Source organism: Oncorhynchus nerka, linkage group LG22 (assembly GCF_034236695.1).
Source record: "Oncorhynchus nerka isolate Pitt River linkage group LG22, Oner_Uvic_2.0, whole genome shotgun sequence".
NCBI lineage: Eukaryota > Metazoa > Chordata > Actinopteri > Salmoniformes > Salmonidae > Oncorhynchus > Oncorhynchus nerka.
The window spans coordinates 38,072,514-38,096,459 of record NC_088417.1 but is presented as its reverse complement, the minus strand read 5'-3'; the positions used below and the strand labels follow the sequence as shown (position 1 = coordinate 38,096,459).

At 41.7% G+C, this 23,946-nt stretch overlaps 1 pseudogene; it reads left to right on the top strand.

Moving 5' to 3' along the window:
* LOC135563702 (RING finger protein 32-like) overlaps window positions 1-23,946 on the top strand; it is a 103,075-nt pseudogene that overhangs the window by 5,547 nt on the left and 73,582 nt on the right.

Here is a 23,946-nt window from a genome sequence, read left to right as displayed (position 1 = left end):
ATAAGTATTCAGACCCTTTACTCAGTACTATGATGAAGCACATGTGGCAGCGATTACAGCCTTGAGTCTTATTCACCTGTATTTGGGGAGTTTTTCCCATTCTTCTCTGCAGATCCTCTCAAGCTCTGTCCGGTTTGGTCATTTTAATAATTTTTTGTATAAGGCTTTAACTTAACAAAATGTGGAAAAAGTCAAGGGATCTGAATACTTTCCGAATTGCACTTTAGGGTAGGATATTCTACACGCAACAGACTGAAGACTGAACACACACTTGTATCATTACCCACTGGGAAAAAACTGGTTGAATCAACATTGTTTCTATGTCATTTCAACCCAAATAATCTGTATGATGACGTTGAATGTGGAAAACTGAATGGATTAGAAAAAAGTCATCAATGTAAGGGTATTTCGGGTTTTTTTCACCAAACTTTTAACCTAAATCCAATGACATGCTGAAATGTTTTCATTAATTACACGTTCACGTTAGTTGACAACTCAACCAAATGTAAATCAAAACTAGTTGAACTGACTTCCGTGCCTTGTGGTTAGCAAAGACAAAGAGCAGGTGAGCCAGCGCAAAGCTGTATCGCGTTAGTGGAAACCAAGGCTAGCATAAGTGACTTTTCGTAGCAGGTTAGGAGAACTTATGCAGCAGGTTAGGAGAATTAACGTGGCAGGTTAGAAGAATTAACGTGGCAGGTTGGGAGAATTAGGTTAAGGTTAGGAAAGGGTTAGCTAAAATTGTCCCAGAAGATGCGATAACCAGGCCTGCCCTGAGAAGTGCCTTGGTTTCCATGAGGGAGTGAGAGGAGGGGGCAGGCAGAAATAACCGTGTGCCCGTATGTCTTGGTAGTATGTATCTCTTGTCTTGTATGCCTGGCAAATTCACCAAGTAGCCTCAAATGTGGCTCTTCCTCTCTGGTTTAATTTAAAGTACACACCTTTCGCCATACCTAGATAGCCTAGTTAGGCTAAAACACAGAGAATAATGTGTTTTGTGATAACTGCACTGTGATTTAAAAAATAAAAAACAACGACATTGTTTCGGTTAGGAATTTTTCTTAACGTGAAGGATCCCAATTTCATTAAAACATTTAAACATTTAAACATTCACACCCCTAAAATGTCCACCAAAGACTTTATTTTAAAAAAATTAAAATGTTTACCTTTCATTCAGAACCTAAAAGGAACTTAACTTCAACATCTGGAAAGTACGTATTTTAGACGTATTTTCAACGTCATTTTGCTTACTGGGTTGGCCCTCTGCTGTGAAACAGTAATGGCAATTTCATCAAGACACATGATAATTGCTTTGGCGTGGAAATCTGGATATGCAAAACCAATGCTTATATGGTGAGCAAACTCTGCTTCGACATGATCTGTTCAATCGGCGTTTTTTCTAAACCCAAGGAAACAGATACTATCTGTGTAATGATCCCGAGTCCTTCAAGTGTGTGCCATATCACCTCAGGCCTACCAAATAGAGGCTATAATTCCCTCCTTAGTCAAATGAACTCCGGAACACAGAAAACACCAACATAGCTTAATTATGCCACAGGAACAGGCTACTGCGCTACCCCATGCCAACCACACTAACCACCCCAGTATCTGCTAGTCGTTAGGGTATGCTAACATGCCAGCCATGCACACTCTCAATCGGCTCTTTCCCATCCATGTGGATGATTTCTGTCCTTGGAGCAACAATGCATCTGTCATCAGACTGGGTCTTTGCTGGTTCTTTGTCAGAAGTAAGCTTGGAAGAAATGTTCAACACTGTCCAGGATTGATTCCAAAGTATTACTCATGCTGTCTGAAGATACAGTTCGTCCCTATTTCCTAATTGATTATGATATTAACCAAAGGTAAAGTAACCATTAACTTCATGAGTCACAGACTGCATATTTGTAATGTCTGCTTAGACATCATAAAGCCAACGAGTCAAAAGTAGACAACTACCTCATACCAATACGGATAGAGTTGCATCTAACTGACTAGCTAGCGACAGTGACGATAACACAACTGACCAGCTAGCGACAGTGACGATAACACAACTGTCCAGTTCTCTTCGCAGGCAATCACACCAGGAGTCCTTTACATAGTTCACACTTAACGTCAAAACTTCCAACTGACAAACTCTCGGGAAGAACTGAGTTTCGTGAGTGTGTGTGTGTGTGCGTGTGTGTGTGTTTGTGAGTGTTTGCGCCAAGACTAGCTTTCAGAAAAACAGCAAAACAGAAGCTAATAAGGCGAGTGACTGAAAGAGTGGGTTATGTCAATAGTGTGTGGCAGACAGACAGTGGGGCTTATACTGAGGGTGTATCCCAAATGGCACCCGTTCCCTTTGTAATGCACTACTTTTGACCAAAGCATCGCCATATAACGGTGTAACCCACAGTTATGGATGAAGACCGTCATTAAAATAAAATACCTGTCATATCTGTTGACAAAAATATATCTACTTTGGGGGGGGTTTCGAGGGGGGTGGAACCAACAGCTGACCGAAGGTGGGATCTATTCATTTTATTCGTTCTATTTTTACGGCAGCACATGCAGTCGGAAGTGGAGAAGTGGAGAAGAGGAGAAAATGTGTGCCTATTCGAACGGTTATTACGGTGACCGCGGTCACTTGGCTGGCCAATTACCGCCATCCAAAATGCCATGACCGTCACAGAGCGTCCCTGGTCAAGTGCACTATCTAGGGATATGGTGCCATTTCGGACGCACCTTGAGAGACCAGCCCAATGTGGCAAACTAAGTTGAGGAGAGCAGAGTTGTGAGCGGGTATTGAAGGCAGATGTCAAACTGCGCTCTGGAGGATGAGCCTGGATAGTAGCGAGCTGATTAGACCCTGATGGCGCTGCACTCTGAGTCACACTTTCCCAGTGACCCCTGCCAGTCATTCCTCATCCCCACACCCCATCTCCTCACCACCACCGGGAACAATATAATCTCCCTCACAAACAGCACTTTAACAAAGGCTCGGTCTTCGTACTTCTGTTGCTGTTGTCTTTGGACTGTCTGGGGGTTCCTCCCAAATGGCACCGTATTCCCTAGAAAGTATTCCCTGACCAGAGCCATATCGGCCCTGGTCAAAGGACTCTGGTCAGAAGTAGTGCACTCAATAGGGACGATGGTGACATTTGGGACACACACTGTGGGTTAGCATGGAGATCAAGTTCAGATGTTCACCTTCCTTTCAGCTCTGAAGCCTGGTGGACACTTCAAACAACACATTAACTTTCCAAATCCCTTTATGATGGCTTATAAAAATGCTCTGTCTCCCAGGCAAATAACAACCAGGTCCCTGTTAAGAAGATGTGTTTATTACTCACAGTCCTTGTCATGTTTTTATGTTTTAGACCACATATAAGTGATACGATGTAGACACTTGTGTTTAAGTACCTGTTGTAGTGGTTGTGCACACGATTGTGGTTTGACCCCTATTAAAACAGCTTTGATGTCTGATTAGTTAAATAAAAGTTCAATAAAACATCAAAATAAAATAGCAACTGTGTAAAAATGTATCTTCTCATGCCTGTGTCTTATGTGTCATACGTAACTGTGGATGTTCTATTCTGGTACCTCATTTCAGGTAAACAAACTGATTTCAGGGAAGAGGAGGTATTTAAACTAAAGCTATTGATGGAATGACTGTACAGACAGACAGACAGACAGACAGACAGACAGACAGACAGACAGACAGACAGACAGACAGACAGACAGACAGACAGACAGACAGACAGACAGACAGACAGACAGACAGACAGACAGACAGACAGACAGACAGACAGACAGACAGACAGACAGACAGACAGACAGACAGACAGACAGACAGACAGACAGAGACAGACAGACAGACAGACAGACAGACAGACAGACAGACAGACAGACAGACAGACAGACAGACAGACAGACAGACAGACAGACAGACAGACAGACAGACAGACGACAGACAGACAGACAGACAGACAGACAGACAGACAGACAGACAGACAGACAGACAGACAGACAGACAGACAGACAGACAGACAGACAGACAGACAGACAGACAGACAGACAGACAGACAGACAGACAGACAGACAGACAGACAGACAGACAGACAGACAGACAGACAGTAAGCTATTGATTGAATGACTGTGCATACAGACAGACAGACTAGTGCTAGGTGTGTCCTTTTACAATGTCCACTCCACACATACCACGCCGAAAATACCCCTCATATGAAAAGAGCAGAGAAAATATCTCTCTGTCTCTTTCTCTGCCGCTCCATCTCTATCTGTCTCTCTCCTCTGGGGGCCTCTCTCTCTCTCTCGGTCTGTCTCTGTGAATTATAATGCTGTTAGTAGAGATGTAAAATTGGCGTGTTAGATTAGTGCTGGCATAAACTGCTGTGGAGTAGACATAGCCCAGCTCCGGTGGCTCCAACCTAAAGAGCATGGCTATCGATCGCAGGCTGCTGCCATTGATTGCTCGTTCCCTTCTGTGACGTAATTGTGTTCTCCTCGTTATCTCTCACCAGACAGTGTCTGACTCCAATCCTCTAGTATTCTCCCAAATGGCACCCTATTTCCTATATAGTGCACTACTTTTGACGAGCAAGACAGACTTGACCTATGGGCACTGATCAACAATAATGCACTGTAAAGGGAATAGGGTGCCATTTGGGATGTTGACTCTAAGTGCAGTTCCTCTACCTCCAAGTCGAGCCAAACCCGATTCGTTAACACTAGCCTGCCGGGATCATAGTCCAAAGAGCAATGAGGAGCCCCTCCTTCCTTCCTGATGACTAAAGTCTTGCAGTAAACTCAGTAAGTTTCACTAATCCTGTGGCGGTCGGGAAAACAAGACGACACAAAAAACAAAATACACTTCAACGATTCAAAAACAAATGAGAACATTGTTTCGGGAGTGTAGAGTGTTTGAACACATACTGTACGCTTAAGACGTCAAATCTCCATATATATTCTAGTACGTCATCAGATAAGGACGAACTTCACGGCCAAGCCAATAATGTACACAACCGCCAGTTCTATAAATCTTAAATTCTTCAGCAAATCAGACATACGGTAAATTGGAATAAGGAGATAGTGAAGTAATGGTGTATGTTATTACCGGAGCAACAGTAGTGCATTTTGTGACTGACATGAATAGTGGCAGTTGTGCTTATCTCAGGTCTCTTTGTGCAGGTGGGAAAAGCACCCCGCCCTTTATCTTTACAGCCTGACAGCAGGTCGGTGCTTCGTCAAGTAAGGAGAGGGTTAGGTTTAAAGCTTTGTGCACTGCATCTTTAGGCTACTGTGGGTAGTAAAGTCTTTAAAAGCCCAGATCACAAGCTAAGGGGGATCATCGCAGGGGGACTAGACAGGTGCCAGCTGTTTTGAGGAAAGGGATTGAGGCCTTCATCTTTGTAAAGACACGTCATCATTCTCATCCCAGGTCAAAAAGGCCTGTCAAAAAGGCCGAGAGGAGGAGGTCATCCAAGAAGAGATCAGTCAGTGCCAAAGCCATCAAGTCAGAAGTGGACATTCTCATTCTCATTCTCTGATAACATGTGAAAGCGACGTGTTATAACACGAAAAGACACATGTAAAAATGTGACCTCGTGAAGTACATGTGACAACATGGGGATGCGAATGGCGGTCGGAGCCGTTTTAGGGCACGGCCTTATTTCTATTACAGCATATTGTATGACTGTCATTCGTATTCCATTCACGCAGCTCAATGTAACATCAGTAGGTTTAAGCTACTACACGATACTCAAACTTTTCCTTATACCCATCATGAGGTTGCTACAACCTGAATGAAAGTTTACAACGTAAGGGCAACAGGTTCGAGAGAAATTTGAGTAATCAAGGTGACAGACAGTGACACATTCAATACCACTTTGCACCTTGTGAAATCATTAGTCCGACAGTTGCAAATGAGAGTTTCTATTGGACAAATTCAGGTATGTTTATCCCTGCTTGCTTCCGTTTCAGAATTTTTTTTCAACCGAATCGTTTTTCAACCAAACGAATACACTCCTGATCACAAGCAAACACACTTCACTTTCATAGCAGTCACATACAAACAGCGTGATCCCTTTGATCAATGCATTCCTTTTGGCATCTACACCCTCTCCTTCTCTCACCTTTTCACTTTGCTTGTGGACTTCAGTGCCTCTGTACGCCTATGTAGATAGTCCATAAAAAATCTGCCGTTTCCAGCTACAACAGTCATTTACAACATTAACAATGTCTACACTTTTTTACTGATCAATTTGATGATATTTTAATGGGCAAAAATGTGCTTTTCTTTCAAAAACAAGGACATTTCTAAGTGACCCCAAACCTTTGAACGGTAGTGCATATTTCAGTTAATCGGACTATTCTCTCATCATCTGATTGTATAGTTGTATAATGTTGGTGGGGCATACCATTCTGTTTTAATGTCACTCCTGGATCACTATGATGAATATAATAATCTTTCTTGAGTGTATTTTTAACAAAGCTGAGATGTACTTATTCTGGGTTAAAAACAACCCAATTCGCTTAAATATTGGATTGAACACACGTTGGGTTATTTTGGTCAAGCCAGTTTGGTCACAAACAATCCATTGTTTTCTTTAAGTTGGGTTGTTGATGCTGGGTTATTGAGCTATGATCCACCGGGTCAGATCAGAAGACTAGAGGAGTGTTTTACTAGCGGTGTGGCTTTCAGATAGTTATTTTTGGCCACCCGTGAGAGTAAATATCATTCCAGTTAATCTGTTCTGTTCTATTGTCAACACATGTTAAGGTTGAGCACTGACAGTTTTGTAGGTTTGTTAGGGCTTACACAAGAATCATCACATGTGAAGTGTTCTAAAAACACATGATTTCACATATGGAAATTTCACATGTGAAATCGTGTGGTTCTTTCTCAAAGGGATAATCCTAGTGTTTCTCTATAAACTGTCAGTTTGTACAATGTCGATGCAGGACCTAAGAAATCCACACGCTCAAACCCCAGCCAGCACAGAATGTTCCCTAAAGAGTCTTGGAACGTTGCTATGTTGGTTAAGGAGAATCACATATTTCTCATACATTGGTTATAGGTTTTTACAAATGCAGCCGTTTCAGTCATGTACGCGTTCAGTTGAATTAATGTTCTTGGTACACAGTGTTTTGTCCGACCTCACCAAACTAAGAGAGGCCGGTTTCCGACGGCACTACAGTTGGGTCTGACCCGTGAGACTTTGCCACATCCTCTGCTTGCGAAGCGCCCTAAAAACTGACAGGGAAGTGTGTAAAAACTCACTCACTCGCTACAGACTGGACGTCGGCACGACAAAATGTGTTGAATTTACTGCCCCAAATGCTTTTCTATAAATACATGTCTGCCTCAGAGTCAATGACAGGGATTCTTGTCATTTCACACACAGCGAAAACGAGTGGACTCTCAGCCTTTCAGTGGAATGATTGTGATGATGGGGGCTATACCTCCCAGTCATCTCATTTAGAACTAGCTGGACCTGGTTTGGCCTAAATCTCTGCCTTTGTTAACTGGATGGTGAACAGACATGCCACTCACTGTTAAACGTGTCTGAATCGACAGAGTTTCATAAATACTTTATACTTCAACCATGTATTAGTAAAGAGAGACACATTGAGCAATTGAGTAAGTTTGACTTAATGTAATCAAGTTATCATGACTACTGCTGGCGTTTTGTAAGTTGCCACTACTCAGTTCATTTAGTTACCTAGACAGTTATATTTGACACTGTAAGTTAAACAAACAGATATGGGAAATGAATATGATTTTGAATTGTTATAGAGCACTGTAGGAGAGCTGGACAGGGCACATTTCTATGTGGGAAGGAGGCCTACTCTCCTCTCTCTGTCTGTTTGTGGGACAGAGGGTCATACGCCCACCCTCACAGGTCAGGGTTGAAATAACGTGCACCGTGACACTGTGCAGGCAGACGGGAAGCGGCACGATACAGACAGACCAATTAGATGTGACTGTAGAGACCATTCAGCTGACTGGCATTGAGCATGACCCCTGGGACTCACAGGCAATTTGTATCTCCTCCCAGGGAACTTTGATGTGAGCCTCCAACCACCTTGACTTCCTTTGAAAGACACGTTTTATGACATCTTCATTCACTTCACCAGGCACCGACAGCGCCCCAAAATATGCTATTACTTAGCTCCGTCCAATTTCCATCCATTTGCAGACAACAGGATTTCTTTATCATTGTATTTCCATCATCACTGCTATATGAGGATTTACTATATGTGTTCCACGGTGAGTCTGAGACCTTAGCTTCTCCCACTTCATTTCGGAGGTCTTTCATATGTGAACACCGTGTCAGGAATGATGGGGTTCTCTTAAGTGGACATGCTTTGGAAGGACATGTTGGGAGTCGGGCAATACATTTATAATGTTAGGATTATAATGACTATAAAAAGGTTCCTAAGCTAGAGTCTGATCCCCAAACTATGTTAAGAGCCTTACTTTCCACTGGGAAAAAAAACATGCACAAGCAATAACATAAAATCAGGCCATACTCTTGAATGTATGGAAAAATACAACTATTTTTATTCTATTAACATGACATGATCTGACAAGGTTCCGTTGCATAATGCCGTCGCCCGCGTCCCAAATGGCACCCTATTCCCTATTCCCAAAGGGCTCTGGTCAAAAGTAGTGTAGGGAATAGTGAACAGGGTGCACACCCTGGGTAGGTTGTCTCAATAATGGCTGCTGTCAACAGCTCTGAGAAATACACTCTGAGCTTATAGCAGCAGACTGATGCCGCGGTTCAAGCCCTTATAGAGAAAAGATTGCGGGGGGGGGGGAGACAAAAGGGACTGAATACCTTTAATGGGTCTGTGATCAATGTGTAAAAATTGCAGAGTGTTATTGTCGCGGGAGAGGGATAGTGAGGGAGCGAGCTGATAGACAGGGTTAGAATTGGACCCTCGCTCTCTCTATTCCCCATAATAATCATACTTATCAGGACACCTCACCCCTGCATCAAACTGCAGGGGTGAGGGGGGGAGAGAGAGAAAGAGATAGAGAGAGAGAGAGATGGAAAGAGGGAGGGAAGGAAGAGAAAGTGTGCTCGCGGAAATGCTATTCACTCCATAGGGATTGTTTACAGGGAAGAGATGATTTAAAATCGGTATGTTTAATGACGTGCGTGGAAGAAATCAGAACACCTCCAGCTGTTATCTTGGTTGTTGTCAAAAACACAATCTGTAACAATTTTAAATTGTCTCTAAACAAAGTGGGTTTTACTATTTAGATAAAGTATTGACTATTTAGAGAAAGACTAGGTCCATGGAGGCAACAGATGAGTGGGGGACCAATAGGGGGCACTGGGGGGCTAAGCCATGAGTTTGGGGAAGTGTGCCGAATTAGATGGACCCATTCTGTTACTTCTTTTAAGATGTATAGCAATGAATATAGGGTGTAAAAGAGGATGCTGTTCTTTGCAGCACAGTGCTCAGGGTCTATTGAAAATCCTGCAGGTCTGTGACATCCAATCAGCAGCTTGATTGGCATCCTCGGTGGTGAGGCCAGTTAAATAATCAGGAGTTGAAGACGTGGAGTGGGCTGTTTCCAGGGTCTCTGCCATCAGAGAGCATGCATAGTATGTGTCCTAAATGGTACACTATTCCCTACACAGTGCACTACTTTTGACAACAGCCCTGGTCAAAAGTATTGCATTACATAGGGAATAGTGTGCCATTTTGGATGCAGACAATGTGTATGCTCCCATCATTACGACCCCACAAAGTTCAATGTACTGCTATGGATGGTCATGATGTAGGATGTAGAATATTAATTTGATCACTCTTTTGTTGCTGAGAACTTCTAGTGTAATTTACACTTTAAAATGTCAGACTTGATTTCCCCTAATCAAAAATATATCAACCCCTTCAAAAAAATGTGTATTAATTATAAACCACTTAACCACATAATAATTCCCATTTCCTGTTGCTGTAGGATTATTTTCCTGCTGTAGCAAACCGGCTGAAATTAAGATCATACATCTGTAAAAAATACGGGATCTGTAAAATGTATTTAGGTTCAGAACTTTTGTGAAATAGCACAGTTACAAATATATGTCAAATTGAAATCAAACTGAATGGACTTCAGAAATAGAGTAAGGGTAGGACAAAAAATATATATATATATAACTATTGTAAAATAGATTGTGTCTGTAAAATGTGTATAGTATGTATAAACTGAAGGTAGAAGCCTAAATGTAAATAGTTTACTCCAATTGGGGGAGAGGTGGTAGGATTTGCAGGGAATAATAAAGGTATATTCTAAAATAAAGTGTATGTATGTATGTATGTATGTATGTATGTATGTATGTATGTATGTATGTATGTATGTATGTATGTATTTACCCCCAAAATATATGGGGGATTGGAAATTATGCAGACAATTACATTGATGGAAGCAGTAATCTATCTGCAATATTAAAGCTGATCCACCCCCTAACTTTTTACTTTTTTTTTAAAAGATCATACATCTGTATAAAGGTAGCTGTATATTGTACAAACAAGACATGAACGCAGGTAATTACAATAATGCAAAAGACCTAGTATTGTCTGTGAAATTATAAATTGTGTCCTTCCCAAATGGCAGCCTATTCCCTATAGGGAATAGGATGCCATTTGCGACATAGAAGGTGAACAGAGTGGACTGAGGCCTGGCAGGTTGACCACCCTGTTTCCTGCAGGCCTGTTTGTTACTAATGGAAACAGCAAGCCTAACATTTACCTTCCCCTTAAAGACCCTGCCTGCCAGACACAATGAACCCGGCACAATAACATGCATAAACCATGAAGGGAATAACATACGTGTCTCTGAGGAGAGTCTTGACTAAGCTCAAAAATAGAGAGGACGAGAGAGAGGGAGGGAGAGAGAAAGAGAAAGAGGAGAGAGGGAGCAAGAGAGAGAAAGAAGAGAGAGAGAGAGTGGAAGAGAACAGAAAAAAACCTTCCCAACTCCTACTCCTTCTCCTCAGTGGTGACAAAGATGAATTAGGCAAAGAAAGACAACAGCAGCCGACCCTCTGACATCAATTACCAGATTGATTATGCGGCTGAGAGGAGCGGACACTTGTCAATCAGTGCCATACAGGGGGAACCACAGGAAGGACGGATCTGGAATGCCGCAGGAACAAGAGGGATGTCTCAGGAGCACCATAGAGATGCACTTATCCATATGGCAGCTGTGCGCTTAACACCTCAACAACACAAAAACACCAAAGGTGAAAAACACCACTCTACCACCACCAAACCCAAAAAATGACACTAAAACAAATCTCAAATAGCAATAGAAGTTGAAACATATTGTTTCTGGTTCACAAAATCCTCTGGTTCATTGACAAACTGGGCTCTAAAGACCTCAGAGCTAGTTCCTTAGTGCGATGATAGTGTATATACCTGGATGGGATTGTGGCCATAGAGATTGGGAGGGACTGTGTGTGTCCTTGTGCGTGTGTGTGTATGTTTGTGCATGCACCCATACGTGTGTGTGTATCATGCATGTGTGCGTCTGTGATCCATGAGTTCCCGAGGGGTTGAGTGTGCAGCGCGCTGCTCTGATTGGTGACAGGCCTGTTTGCCCTTCATTTAGCAAGGACACTCCAGCAAGGGCATCAGGTAAATAAACGCCAGCGCTAAATTTAGTGCCGCCTGACAGATGCAACGCCGCAGTCCTCGGGAGAGAGGAGAGTGTTCATCTATTTAACTTAGATTCACTGGAGGACTCTGCTGCTGCTGTAGAGAGATGTTCAGGGGATCTATAGGCATACACTGAAAATGTATGGTTACTGAGCTAATACTGGTTCAGTTGACTGAGCTAATACTGGTTCAGTTGACTGAGCTAATGCTGGTTCAGTAAACTGAGCTAATGCTGGTTCAGTAAACTGAGCTAATACTGGTTCAGTAAACTGAGCTAATACTGGTTCAGTTAACTGAGCTAATACTGGTTCAGTTAACTGAGCTAATACTGGTTCAGTTAACTGAGCTAATACTGGTTCATTTAGCTACATTTATAGTGAGAGTGGTAAGTTATATATCAACATAAATTAGTTAGCTTCTTATATGGAAGAGACAGATACAAAGACATACGGGGATTATATTATATTTAAGTCCAAACACACACAGGTGCAGTGCCTTCAGAAAGTATTCACACCCCTTTGACTTGTTCCACATTTTGTTGTGTTACATCCTGAATTTAAAAATGGACTAAATTGAGATTTTGTGTCACTGGCCTACACACAGTACCCCATAATGTCAAAGTGGAATTATGTATTGAGAAATGTTTACTCATTCATTAAGAATGAAAAAATGTAATGTCTTGAGTTAATAAGTAGTTAACCCCTTGGTTTTGGCATGCCTTAATATCTTTTATATATATATATATATATATGTTTTTCACCTTTATTTAACATGGTAGGCTAATTGAGAACAAGTTCACATTTGCAACTGCGACCTGGCCAAGATAAAGCAAAGCAGTTCAACACATACAACAACACAGAGTTACACATGGAGTAAAACAAACATGCAGTCAATAATACAGTAGAAAAATATATATGCAGCATGTGCAAATGAGATAGGATAAGAGAGGTAAGGCAATAAATAGGCCATGGTGGCGAAGTAATTACAATATAGCAATTAAACACTGGAGTGGTAGGGTGTGCAGAAGATGAATGTGCAAGTAGAGATACTGGGTGCAAAGGAGCAAGATAAATAAATAAATACAGCTGGTGCTTAAAGCTAGTGAGGGACGTAAGAGTCTCCAGCTTCAGTGATTTTTGCAGTTCGTTCCAGTCATTGGCAGCAGAGAACTGGATGGAGAGGCAGCCAAAGGAAGAATTGGCTTTGGGGGTGACCAGTGAGACATACCTGCTGGAGGGCGTGTTACGGGTGGGTGCTGCTATGGTGACCAGTGAGCTGAGATAAGGCGGGGCTTTACCTAGCAGAGACTTGTAGATGACCTGGAGCCAGTGGGGTATGGCGACAAGTATGAAGCGAGGGCCAGCCAACGAGAGCATATAGGTCACAGTGGTGGGTGGTATATGGGGCTTTTTTGACAAAACGGATGGCACTGTGATAGACTGCATCCAATTTGTTGAGTAGAGTGTTGGAGGCTATTTTGTAAATGACATCGCCGGGAGTAAGCATTTGTTAAACAAGTCAAATAATATGTTGCATTGAATCTGTGTTAATTAATAGTGTTTAACATGATATTTGAATGACTACCTCATCTCTGTACCCCACACATACAATTAAGGGTGTGTTTGTAAATTCAATCTGGAGTGCCAGAGGGCACTCAGAGTGCGCTCTGGGCATTCTAAGTTCCGAGCTTTGTCAGATTGTCAGATTGTAAATTCAGAGCGTGTGGAGCATACTGGACGCTCTGGTCGAGGAGTAGGGTTCATCCGAACGTTCTGACCTCGCAACTGCAGTCAAGCACCTAAGCTAACTGGCTAACGTTGGCTAGCTAGTTCCAGAAACAAATGAGAGAACACCCTACTCTGACCATTTTACACGCCCTAGCAGAGCTGGTTAGGCTGTTTTCATGTTATCCAGAGCGTTGGTGACTGTAACTGTGCTGCTGGAAACTTTTTAGTAATGTTTTTTTGCCAATGTTTACTGAACACCGGCCATATTGAACGGGTGTTGGGTGTTCGTAAATTCATCAGTTATTCTGTGAATTTACTAATGCACCCTAATTTTCTGTAAGGTCCCTCAGTCGAGCAGCGAATTTCAAGCACAGATCCAGCCAAAAGACCATGTAGGTTTTTCCAAAGCCTTGCAAAAAAGGGCACATATTGGTAGATATATTCGTTACATTTTGGATGGTGCATCAACACCCAGTCACTACAAAGATACAGGCATCCTTCCTATCTCAGTTACCGGAGGCCAATGGTGACGTTATAACAGTTACATAGTTTAATACCTGTGATAGGAAAAAACTGAGGATGGATCAACAACATTGTAGTTACTCCACAATACTAACCCAAAATGACGGAGTGAAAAGAAGAAGCCTGTACAGAATAAAAATATTCCAAAACATGCATCCTGCTTGCAAATAAGTTACTAAAGTAAAACTGCAAGAAATGTGGCAAATAAATTAACTTTATGTCCTGAGATACAAAGATTTATGTTTGGAGCAAATTCAACACAACACATTCAAGCATGGTGGGGGCTGCATCATGTTATGGGTATACTTGTCATCGGCAAGGACTGGGGAGTTTTTGGGGGATGAAAAGAAACGATATTGAGCTAAGCACAGGCAAAATCCTAGAGGAAAACCTGGTTCAGTCTGCTTTCCAACAGACAGATTCACCTTTCAGACAAATTCACCTTTCAGCAGGACAATAATCTAAAACACAAGGCCAAATATACACAGGAGTTGCTTACCAAGATGACATTGAATGCTCCTGAGTGGCCTAGTTACAGTTTTGACTTAAATCAGCTTGAAAATCTATGGCAACACTTGAAAATGTCTGTCTAGCAATGATCAACAACCAACTTGACAGAGCTTGAAGAATTTTTAAAAGAGTAATGTGCAAATATTGTACAATCCAGGTGTGCAAAGCTCTTAGCGACTTACCCAGAAAGACTCACAGCTGTTGCTGCCAAAGGTGATTCTAACATGTATTGACTCAGGGGATTGAATACTTATGTAATCAAGATATATTCGGGGGGTTTTCTTCCAGTTTTACATTAGAGTATTTTGTGTAGGTCGTTGACAAAAAAATTACAATTAAATCCATTTTAATCCCACTTTGTAACACAACAAAATGTGGAAATATTCAATGGGTGTGAATACTTTTTGAAGGCACTGTACTTAGTTAAACCATCTCAATCATGTATTCTGTGGGGTACTTGAAATGGAGGAGACAAGGGCACAATGCGATTTGTCTGGATGAGAGAAGAAAGATAGAGCATTATGCTCTGATTTTCTCCTCTGCTCTCCTCTCAAAATATATGGTCCACAGTCACTCTTAAAAGGATGAGACTATGACATCACCTCCTAGTCTGAATACCCGTCAGTAAAATGAAAGAGTGGGGGGAGGAAACAGGAACCAAATTCTTTGAATAAAAATGTATCATGCAGGCGCATAGGAGTGCAGGAGAAATATCAGATATGTGTGAGATGTGTGTGTGGGACATTTCTATTGGAGGGATATCACAAAATTAGAATTTTTCTTTTGTACAAATGTTCACAACACACAATAACACAGCCAGACAGCCACACAGATGAACACACAAACACTCTGGCCACATGATCCTGTGATCACCATGGCACACATGCGGCCAGCCCCCCTGGAGGTTGTTGGGCCCCAGACAGCATATAATAGCAAAATGTGTAGAATTGCCAGAAATTTGCTCCGGGGCCCCAAATCCGATAGTCCGGGACTGCACATAGTAGACATACACAGGTACACACGTGTAAACTCACTCAACCCCCCCGGAAACTCCCCAGACCCACACACGGCTCCGACCACAGCAAACTGATCCCATTCTCCAAAGCCCTCTATTTCCTATTACTAAACAAAGGCCGGGTCAGGAAGAATTCCAGATTGTCTATAAACCCCGTAAGTAGCCAGGAAAAATGTTAAGCCGTTTTAGTGTTCCTTTCTTTCCTTTTTTCACTTCCCATAATCATGCGCTCTCAGGCAGAGGTGTAACATTTTTCACCAAGAGGAAGTAAACATACACGCACTCTCTGCTTCGCCTCTTCTCACCTTTTCGTAACTGTGGGCGTGTTGTCATCTAAAAATGTGATATTTCACCTTGAACATGACACACATGTATCCCAACAGTATGAGGCAGAAGTGCTCAGCGTCCTTACAGACCCCTGGGACTTATGCAGGTGAACACATACTCTGAAATACCACACTTCTACACGGCGAGTGCATCCCAAATGGCACCCTATTCCCTATATAGTGCACTACTTTTGACCAAAACCCTTGTCAAAAGTAGTGCACTTTAAAGGGAACGGGGTGCCATTTGAGAAGCAAGCAGACATTTCCTTAAGTAAACCCTGTCAACCAAGTGTCAATCCTATAGCACATGATCAGACTGTACAACTATATTGCTTGGAGAAATCTAAGCAAACAAAAGGTTAGGATTGTTACATTTCAAATTTCATCAATGTGGATCAATGGAGTTCTCCTCTTGACTCCAACTGTAAATTAATGTTACATTGATGCAACCGGTATGGAAAAATAGATTATCCCTCAAAGCAAATGCATGACATGCTGACAACTGGAGTCCATCTTGGAAGACGAACATTCAAATACAGTCTCTCACATATCTCTCACTGCCCGGCTGACTGAAAGTCTACCCTTGGAGTAGCATGTTTTTTTCTAAAGTCGAAGGCAGCACCATAGTGTCAAGCGGGGTCATCACAATAAACATTTTTGTTCAGCTTTTCAGGAGAGACTGCCTTAGTTTTCTCCTTTAAAGAAACCCAAAAGACGTGTGGACAGACACCTCAGTGGACCAGCTAAGCTGTTGCTAGCAGACACGCTCTGTTATGAACCAAGGCCACTTCAGTCAACAGGATATACCTGGCCCGAAAAACAACAAAAAAAGAGACGTTTCAAGATGCCCTCTTCTTCTTTTTTTCCCTTCTTCTAGCTCTCTCTATCCTCTAAGACTGATACACAGCTCTTGCTCCCTGCCATCTAATTCTCTCTCTGGCATGTCGGGGCATAATTCAAGCTAAAAGGTGAAAAGCACTTCATCAAATGAATGGCTAAAATCCAGCAGACCGTTATTATTATCAGTCCAAATTGACTCGGTGTGTTCCTGTGAAGAAGACAGAGGTGCAACAGAGCAGCACACGTAATCTCTAACTGGATATAATTGCTAGTTGATGGGGGGAGGAAAGAAGGAGGGAAGGAGGACAGGGGATTGCCATACATGTTATGAAGATAAACACGATACTCTGTTTCTATGCTCCTCTCTTCACATGTGGTTTCTTAATATCGGGTCATCTAGCCTGCATCTGTTCTTAAAAAAAAGGCAACTGCTTGGAAATAGTTAATTATATATAATTAATGATATATAATTAATTATACGCTGTGCGGTTAAACGTTGTCTGGTTTATTGGTGTGGCAGCACGTTAAAATGTTTGCCATTCCTAATTTCTAGGGCTTTTTTTCGTTGCTGTTTGACGGTTTACTACAGGACCAGGCTTGTTGACCTGTCTGTCTGCAGTGTTTAGTCGACCCGTGAAGGCTGCATCCCAAACGACACCCTGTTTCCTACACGACATAGTGCACTACTTTTTCAAAAGTAGTGCATTTACATTACAGCAGACACTCTTAAAGTTGTGAGTGCCTACAGTTTCACCCCCCCCCCCAGTACTGACCCCCCTGTGAGAATCAAACCCACAACCCTGGCCTTGCAAGCACCATGCACTACCAACTGAGTCACACAGGAACACATAGTGTATAGGGTGCCATTTGGGGACCCAGATGTTACGTCTTCTTCATTCGTGTATTCAGAAATAAAACAACGACCCTTTCGGGGAGTCCAGACGACACCCGCAATCCCGTATTGAAGAGGAGACAGTCCTTTTCCGTCTAAGTGAGTTATGAATGCCAGCCCGAACAAACATATTGTGTCGAGATTCTCATCCTCCTAAAACCTCTGTCAAAGCCTTATTGGATGTGTAATTTACAATGTGGTTATCATCTGATATCAGTTTACTGTATGACTCAATAATAACCCAGTGTCATTGCCACACAAAATGATTGACATTTGAGTAGTTTGGTAATATGCTAATCAAATCATTGTAATTTTATGGGTGACATTGCAACGACTTGCAGAGAATATCCCATTTCTTATGAGTTTCTGGGGGAAATGATCGTCCGTCTAGTCTTAAACATGTGCTTGATATATGAGATTGCTGTCAAAAGGTTGGAAATGAATAATCTCATTCATTTGGATTGAAATCTACCTCCATACTCATATGACATTTCATGACTTAGATTTTTTTCAATCTCCATTTGATGTGTTCTCCCTGTGAGTAGCAGCAGCAGCTAATGCACAGGTATCAAGAGGAATTACAGGACTGCTCCTGCCTGCACACTGTCAGACACACTTTCTTGTGGCTTCCTAAATAGAGTTGGCTGGCACGAGAGATGAAGGGACTGCTGTGGAGTTAAACATAGAAGATCATGTCTCGTTTTTTGATGTTCTCTAGCTGGACCCTTTGAACACAGGATGTGTTTGCTGGGTTGTTTTCAACTCAATTAGCTGAGAGCTTAGCCATATTTATCCTAGAACCTGAGATAGAATGCTAAATGTTTTTGCGTTTGTATGACATTCCAAAATGATGCAAACTAAATACAGTATGATATTTTGTATTATATTTTGTAGTAAAAAGTGCAAAATATGATATTTTGTACTTTTTTAGAGTGATTACTTAAACGATGACATGAGGTCACTGGTGCCAACTTGATTTTATCCAGGCACTCTAAAAAACCCTCTACGACTGAGTTACAATTCAAATGCCTCATCTGAACCCATTGCCATGCATTCTCAGAGGGGGGAAGTGTATTAAGGAATATAAATTACAGGGATATGAAATGACGAAGCATTTTTGGTGTGTCCTAAAATAAGACGATAAACGATCTAGGCGTCTGGTACCTGGAGGTGTTATGTTTTTATTCATTCACATTAATTATTCTCATCATGGTCTGGAAAGTGCAATTAACTAGAAACATTCAACGAATGGTGAACACACAGGGCTGATTCTCTAATATTGTTCACATACGAACTGTCTATTATTCTGTAATGAGGTGGGAGGATGTCTTGAAATCAGTTTCGAAGAGAAGTCTTGCACACAACTCATTTTGTTATAGTGTAGAAATGGACCTGGCGTCTCAATTTGATTTTTGCCCCACCAAATCCAAGGCTATAGTGTAAACAGAACATTTGGATATCTGATGTGGAAGAAAAGCAGATCTTACTTCACATATTTTGTTGGTGTAAAAACGCAAAATGTCTGTCCTCCATTCCCTCTGTGATCTGATCTGGAGTCAGTGTAAAGGCAGGTGTGAAGCAGGAGTCGTACTCTGGAGCATTGCTCTGCATTCCTCCTCCCCTCACAACCAGGATAGTGAGAGCTTCTTGTAGCTCTGCCAGGATGTCACTCGATACAAGGGTTGAAGAAACAGTTTCAAGCTCCTTGACTAACAGCTTCCTCTGTCAAATGTGTCACAAGAGTTATGTCTCTCTCCCTATAACTCTCTCTCTCTTTCTCAGTCTTTGATGATGGTGGAGAGGATCCAACTCAAGGAGGAGGAGGAAGAGGGGGGTGTTGGTCGGGACACAGGTGAGAGTTTCTCAATCTAGAGGAGCAGGCAGCTGCAGCAGTAGGGATTCTGGCCTGGTGTTGGTGCTGCTGACAGATCCTTGTCTTCACTGGGGCTATGGCACCACTTCAGCCCAGCCTAGAAGCACCTGACCCGGGTCATGGCCTGCCTACCTGCCCCAGGCTCTCTGCTCCTCCAGCTCCATTACACTAGCACAGCACACCCAGCTAGCACATTTGGTTCCTTGTAAGTTGTAGGAACGAAGCGTTTCCTGACCAGTAAAACCATTTTTTTAGAAATAGAAATGAACATTTTGGCTGTTCTGGGATCGTTTATTTTTAGGTTGCAGGGAGGTTCTGAGAACGTTTTACTCTGGTTCCTTGAAAAGTTTTATTAAACTGATAAGGGAAATTCTAGGTTATTTGGAGGTTTTCGAATAATTTCCAAAAAGTTCACTGAATGTTCACTGAAGACTTTTAACAAAACCGCCAGCTTATTTTGGGTGAACTTTTTTTTTTTACTCCAAGTACAGATAGAAATTAATTTCCCCACTGGCTCCAGGTCATCTATAAGTCTCTGCTAGGCAAAGCCCCGCCTTATCTCAGCTCACTGGTCACCATAGCAGCACCCACCCGTAGCACACGCTCCAGCAGGTATATTTCACTGGTCACCCCAAAAGCCAATTCCTACTTTGGCCGCCTCTCCTTCCAGTTCTCTGCTGCCAATGACTGGAAAGAACTGCAAAAATCACTGAAGCTGGAAACTCATATCTCCCTCACTAACTTTAAGCACCAGCTGTCAATGCAGCTCACAGATCACTGCACCTGTACATAGCCCATCTGTAAATACCTCCAAATACCTCATCCCCATACTGTTATTTATTTTATTTATTTTGCTCCTTTGCACCCCAGTATCTCTACTTGCACACTCATCTTCTGCACATCTGTCACTCCAGTGTTTAATTGCTATATTGTAATTATTTCGCCACTATGGCCTATTTATTGCCTTACCTCCCTTATCCTACCTCATTTGCACACACGGTATATAGACTTTTCTATTGTATTATTGACTGTATGTTTGTTTATTCAATGTGTAACTCTGTGTTGTTGTTTGTGTTGCACTGATTTTCTTTATATTGGCCAGGTCACAGTTGTAAATGAGAACTTGTTCTCAACTAGCCTACTTGGTTAAATAAAAAAAATCAAATCAACTTGATCACAGTGAGAGTTGTTGAGTCATAGCTATCTGCCACGGTGTCACCTTGAGCTGAAGGTTCCAATTATGTAATCCTAACTTCACTCAGAGATAGTGTTAGGGTAAAACAAGATAGGAATCTGCTACTTCATCTACTATAATGGGGTGGCAGGTAGTTTAGTGGTTAGAGTCTTGGGCCAGTAACCAAAAGGTTGCTAGATCAAATCCCCGAGCTGACAAGGTAAAAATCTGTTGTTCGTCCCCTAAACAAAACAGTAAACCCACTGTTCCTAGGCTGTCATTGTAAATAAGAATTAATTCTTAACTGACTTGCCTTGTTAAATAAAAAATGTACATGGAATGGGAAAAAAGACACCAACCTTCTCTCTGGCATCTTTTTAGAGTTGTAGCCTAACACAGACAACAGGGAAAACAAAAACACGCAGAATGATTGAGCCGTTGATGATTTTAAAAGGTGCCATTGTAAACGCTCAGCGGCTTTTCAGTTCTTTTTGAATATGGTGCTAATATGGCAATGATGGTGTCTGTTATCATATAGCAGACTCTTTCAAATTATGTGAAGTAGTGTGGGGAAAAGGAACAACTTGGGTGCCCATGAAGAGTTGGAAGAGGGGGAGGAAAATGTCAGTGACTATGTCCTAAATGGCACCCTACCCTTATATAGTGCACTACTTTATACCAGGGTCCATAGGGTAGTTTTTGGCAGAAATGTCTTCTGGAAAATGTATACTTTCATGTGCCTTAATAACAAAATTAGTTTGCCATCTGTAAATATTAATGAAATAGATCAATTTTTTATTTGACTAGTTAAGTCAGTTAAGAACAAATTCTTATTTTCAATGATGGCCTAGGAACAGTGGGTTAACTGCCTGTTCAGGGGCAGAACAGCAGATTTGTACCTTGTCAGCTCGGGGATTTGAACTTGCAACCTTTCGGTTACTAGTCCAACACTCTAATCACTAGGCTACCCTGCCGCCCCATTACAAGCCACGGAAAAAGACAGGAACCTTCCTGCTAGTCATGATTGGCTGAGATAATGGATGGGCTGGACATACCGAGAGATGAGTTTGGATTGGTCTGCCATGTAGAATGCTTCTGTCTATAACAAGAGCTGCTCAGTGTGTGTATGTAACCCTTTCTAACACAGCTTTTTTGAAAGATATTACGAAGAACTGCAAAAAACACCTGTCTCCGGATTACATCTTCAAACTAAGGGCAATCATGGCAACCGTGACAGAGAGGATGAAACGTTCATCCACGTATACTGGTAAGAGAGTCTAGCTAGCTACATTTTCAGATATTATACATTTCTAGTTTTGCCAGAAAGTCATTTTCATTGCAAGTTAAAGCGTACTGTCAGCTAGCTAATGTTATGTGTATGATCTGTGTAGTAATATTATTCGTATCTCAGAACCACATGAATTGGTAGTTTTAGCCTAATGTTAGCTAGCTAGCTAACATTGAACCTAGTTGGTTAGCTTTAGCTAACTGTAGATTCATGCAGGATAATAACGTTATGAGCTGGGATTATGGTTAATTGTTTAGCTAGCTAGCTTCATGTCTAAACAAAATAATCCACTATGTGTAACGAGTGCGCTGAGAGTTGGCAAGCAAGTACAGGGAGTGAGTGTTTTAATTAATAAATAAACACGAAACACAAACATCGCACTGACATGAAACAGAGTCCATAACACCTGAGGAAAGAACCAAGGGGAGTGACAGATGTAGTGAAGATAATCAAGGAGGTGATGGAGTCCAGGTGAGTGTCATGAGGCGCTGGTGCACTTGACGAGGGTGTCAGGTGTGAAGGATAATCAGCAGCCTGATGACCTAGAGGCCAGAGAGGGAGTATACGTTACACTATGCAAATAACAATTTTACTGTCCCATTTACACCGTCTGTATCCTGTGCATGTGACAAATACACTTGTGAAGAACAACATGTATTTTTCTTCTTCTAGGGGGTAGATCAGCTTTAATACTGCTGATAGATTGTAGCTTCCATCAACGTAGTTGTCTGCATCACAAATATATACATATAATATAAATATATACATACAAATATACATACATACATGTCTTGCACCAAAGTCAAATTAGGATATAACGTAGACCAAGACAGTTTCCAAGTAAAAAAATGATCCAGTAGAATGCCCAACTTTTATTCGTCACACTCACAACCGTAAGCTAATTTCTGTAAATAATGATCTTGTTGTGAGTTTATTTTCCTGTAATAATGAATACAAATGAGCTAAAGTTAAGATTTGTCAACTATATGATAGTTGGTTGGCTTATTGTTGTTAAAATACACCAGTTATGTTATTTTGGACCACCAGGCTGCTGATGTCACGCAGTCTGTTGTTCTTTGTGTTTTTACTTTTTCATGACGACAACGCTCATAACGACAACGACAACGTTGTGTTTATACTTTCTCATTACGACAACGTTCATAACGACAACGACAACGTTGTTCGCTGCTCTGGCCCCCCAATGGTGGAACAAACTCCCTCACGACGCCAGGACAGCGGAGTCAATCACCACCTTCCGGAGACACCTGAAACCCCACCTCTTTCAGGAATACCTAGGATAGGATAAAGTAATCCTTCTCACCCCCTCCCCCCTTAAAAGATTTAGATGCACTATTGTAAAGTGGCTGTTCCACTGGATGTCTTAAGGTGAACGCACCAATTTGTAAGTCGCTCTGGATAAGAGCGTCTGCTAAATGACTTAAATGTAAATGTAAATGTGTTTATACTTTTTCATAACGACAACATTCATAACGACAAAGTTGTGATTATACTTTTTCATCACGACAACGTCATAACGACAAAGTTTGATGTCGGACGACAATAGAATGTTCATGATGTCACTGCGGCAACTGTATACAGACATGTCCACATAGTATAAAACAGCCTTAGTCTTGAAATCTTTGGTTGTTTAGTACAATACCACACTCACTCTGTTTAGGACATGACCTCACATGCGAATCATTAAAGAGATGGATGGGACTAAGGCTTAAGCAGGTGTGAACGAGGCTGAATGGTTGTAGACAAATAAGAGCTCTCCAGTAGGTGTACAAAAACATTCAAGGGCCATTTTCTCAAAAGTGAAGAGTTTATCAACTTTCAAAGCAGAATAACTTTCCCATTGTTCCTCAACTGTAGTGTATGATATAGAGTCTTTACTTTTATCCAATGTAAAAAACACAATTTCAAATGTTGCTACATAAGACCAAATCCAGCCGGCCTGTCACATTTTCACTATCTGCCGTTTGCCCATCTGACTGTGGAAAAGGGAGATTAGATACCTTTAAAGTTTGTCTCAATAATGAATGTTATGCCTGGGCAAATCACTGAATATTGTCAATGGAAATGATGTAGCTGTTTTGCACCCATTGA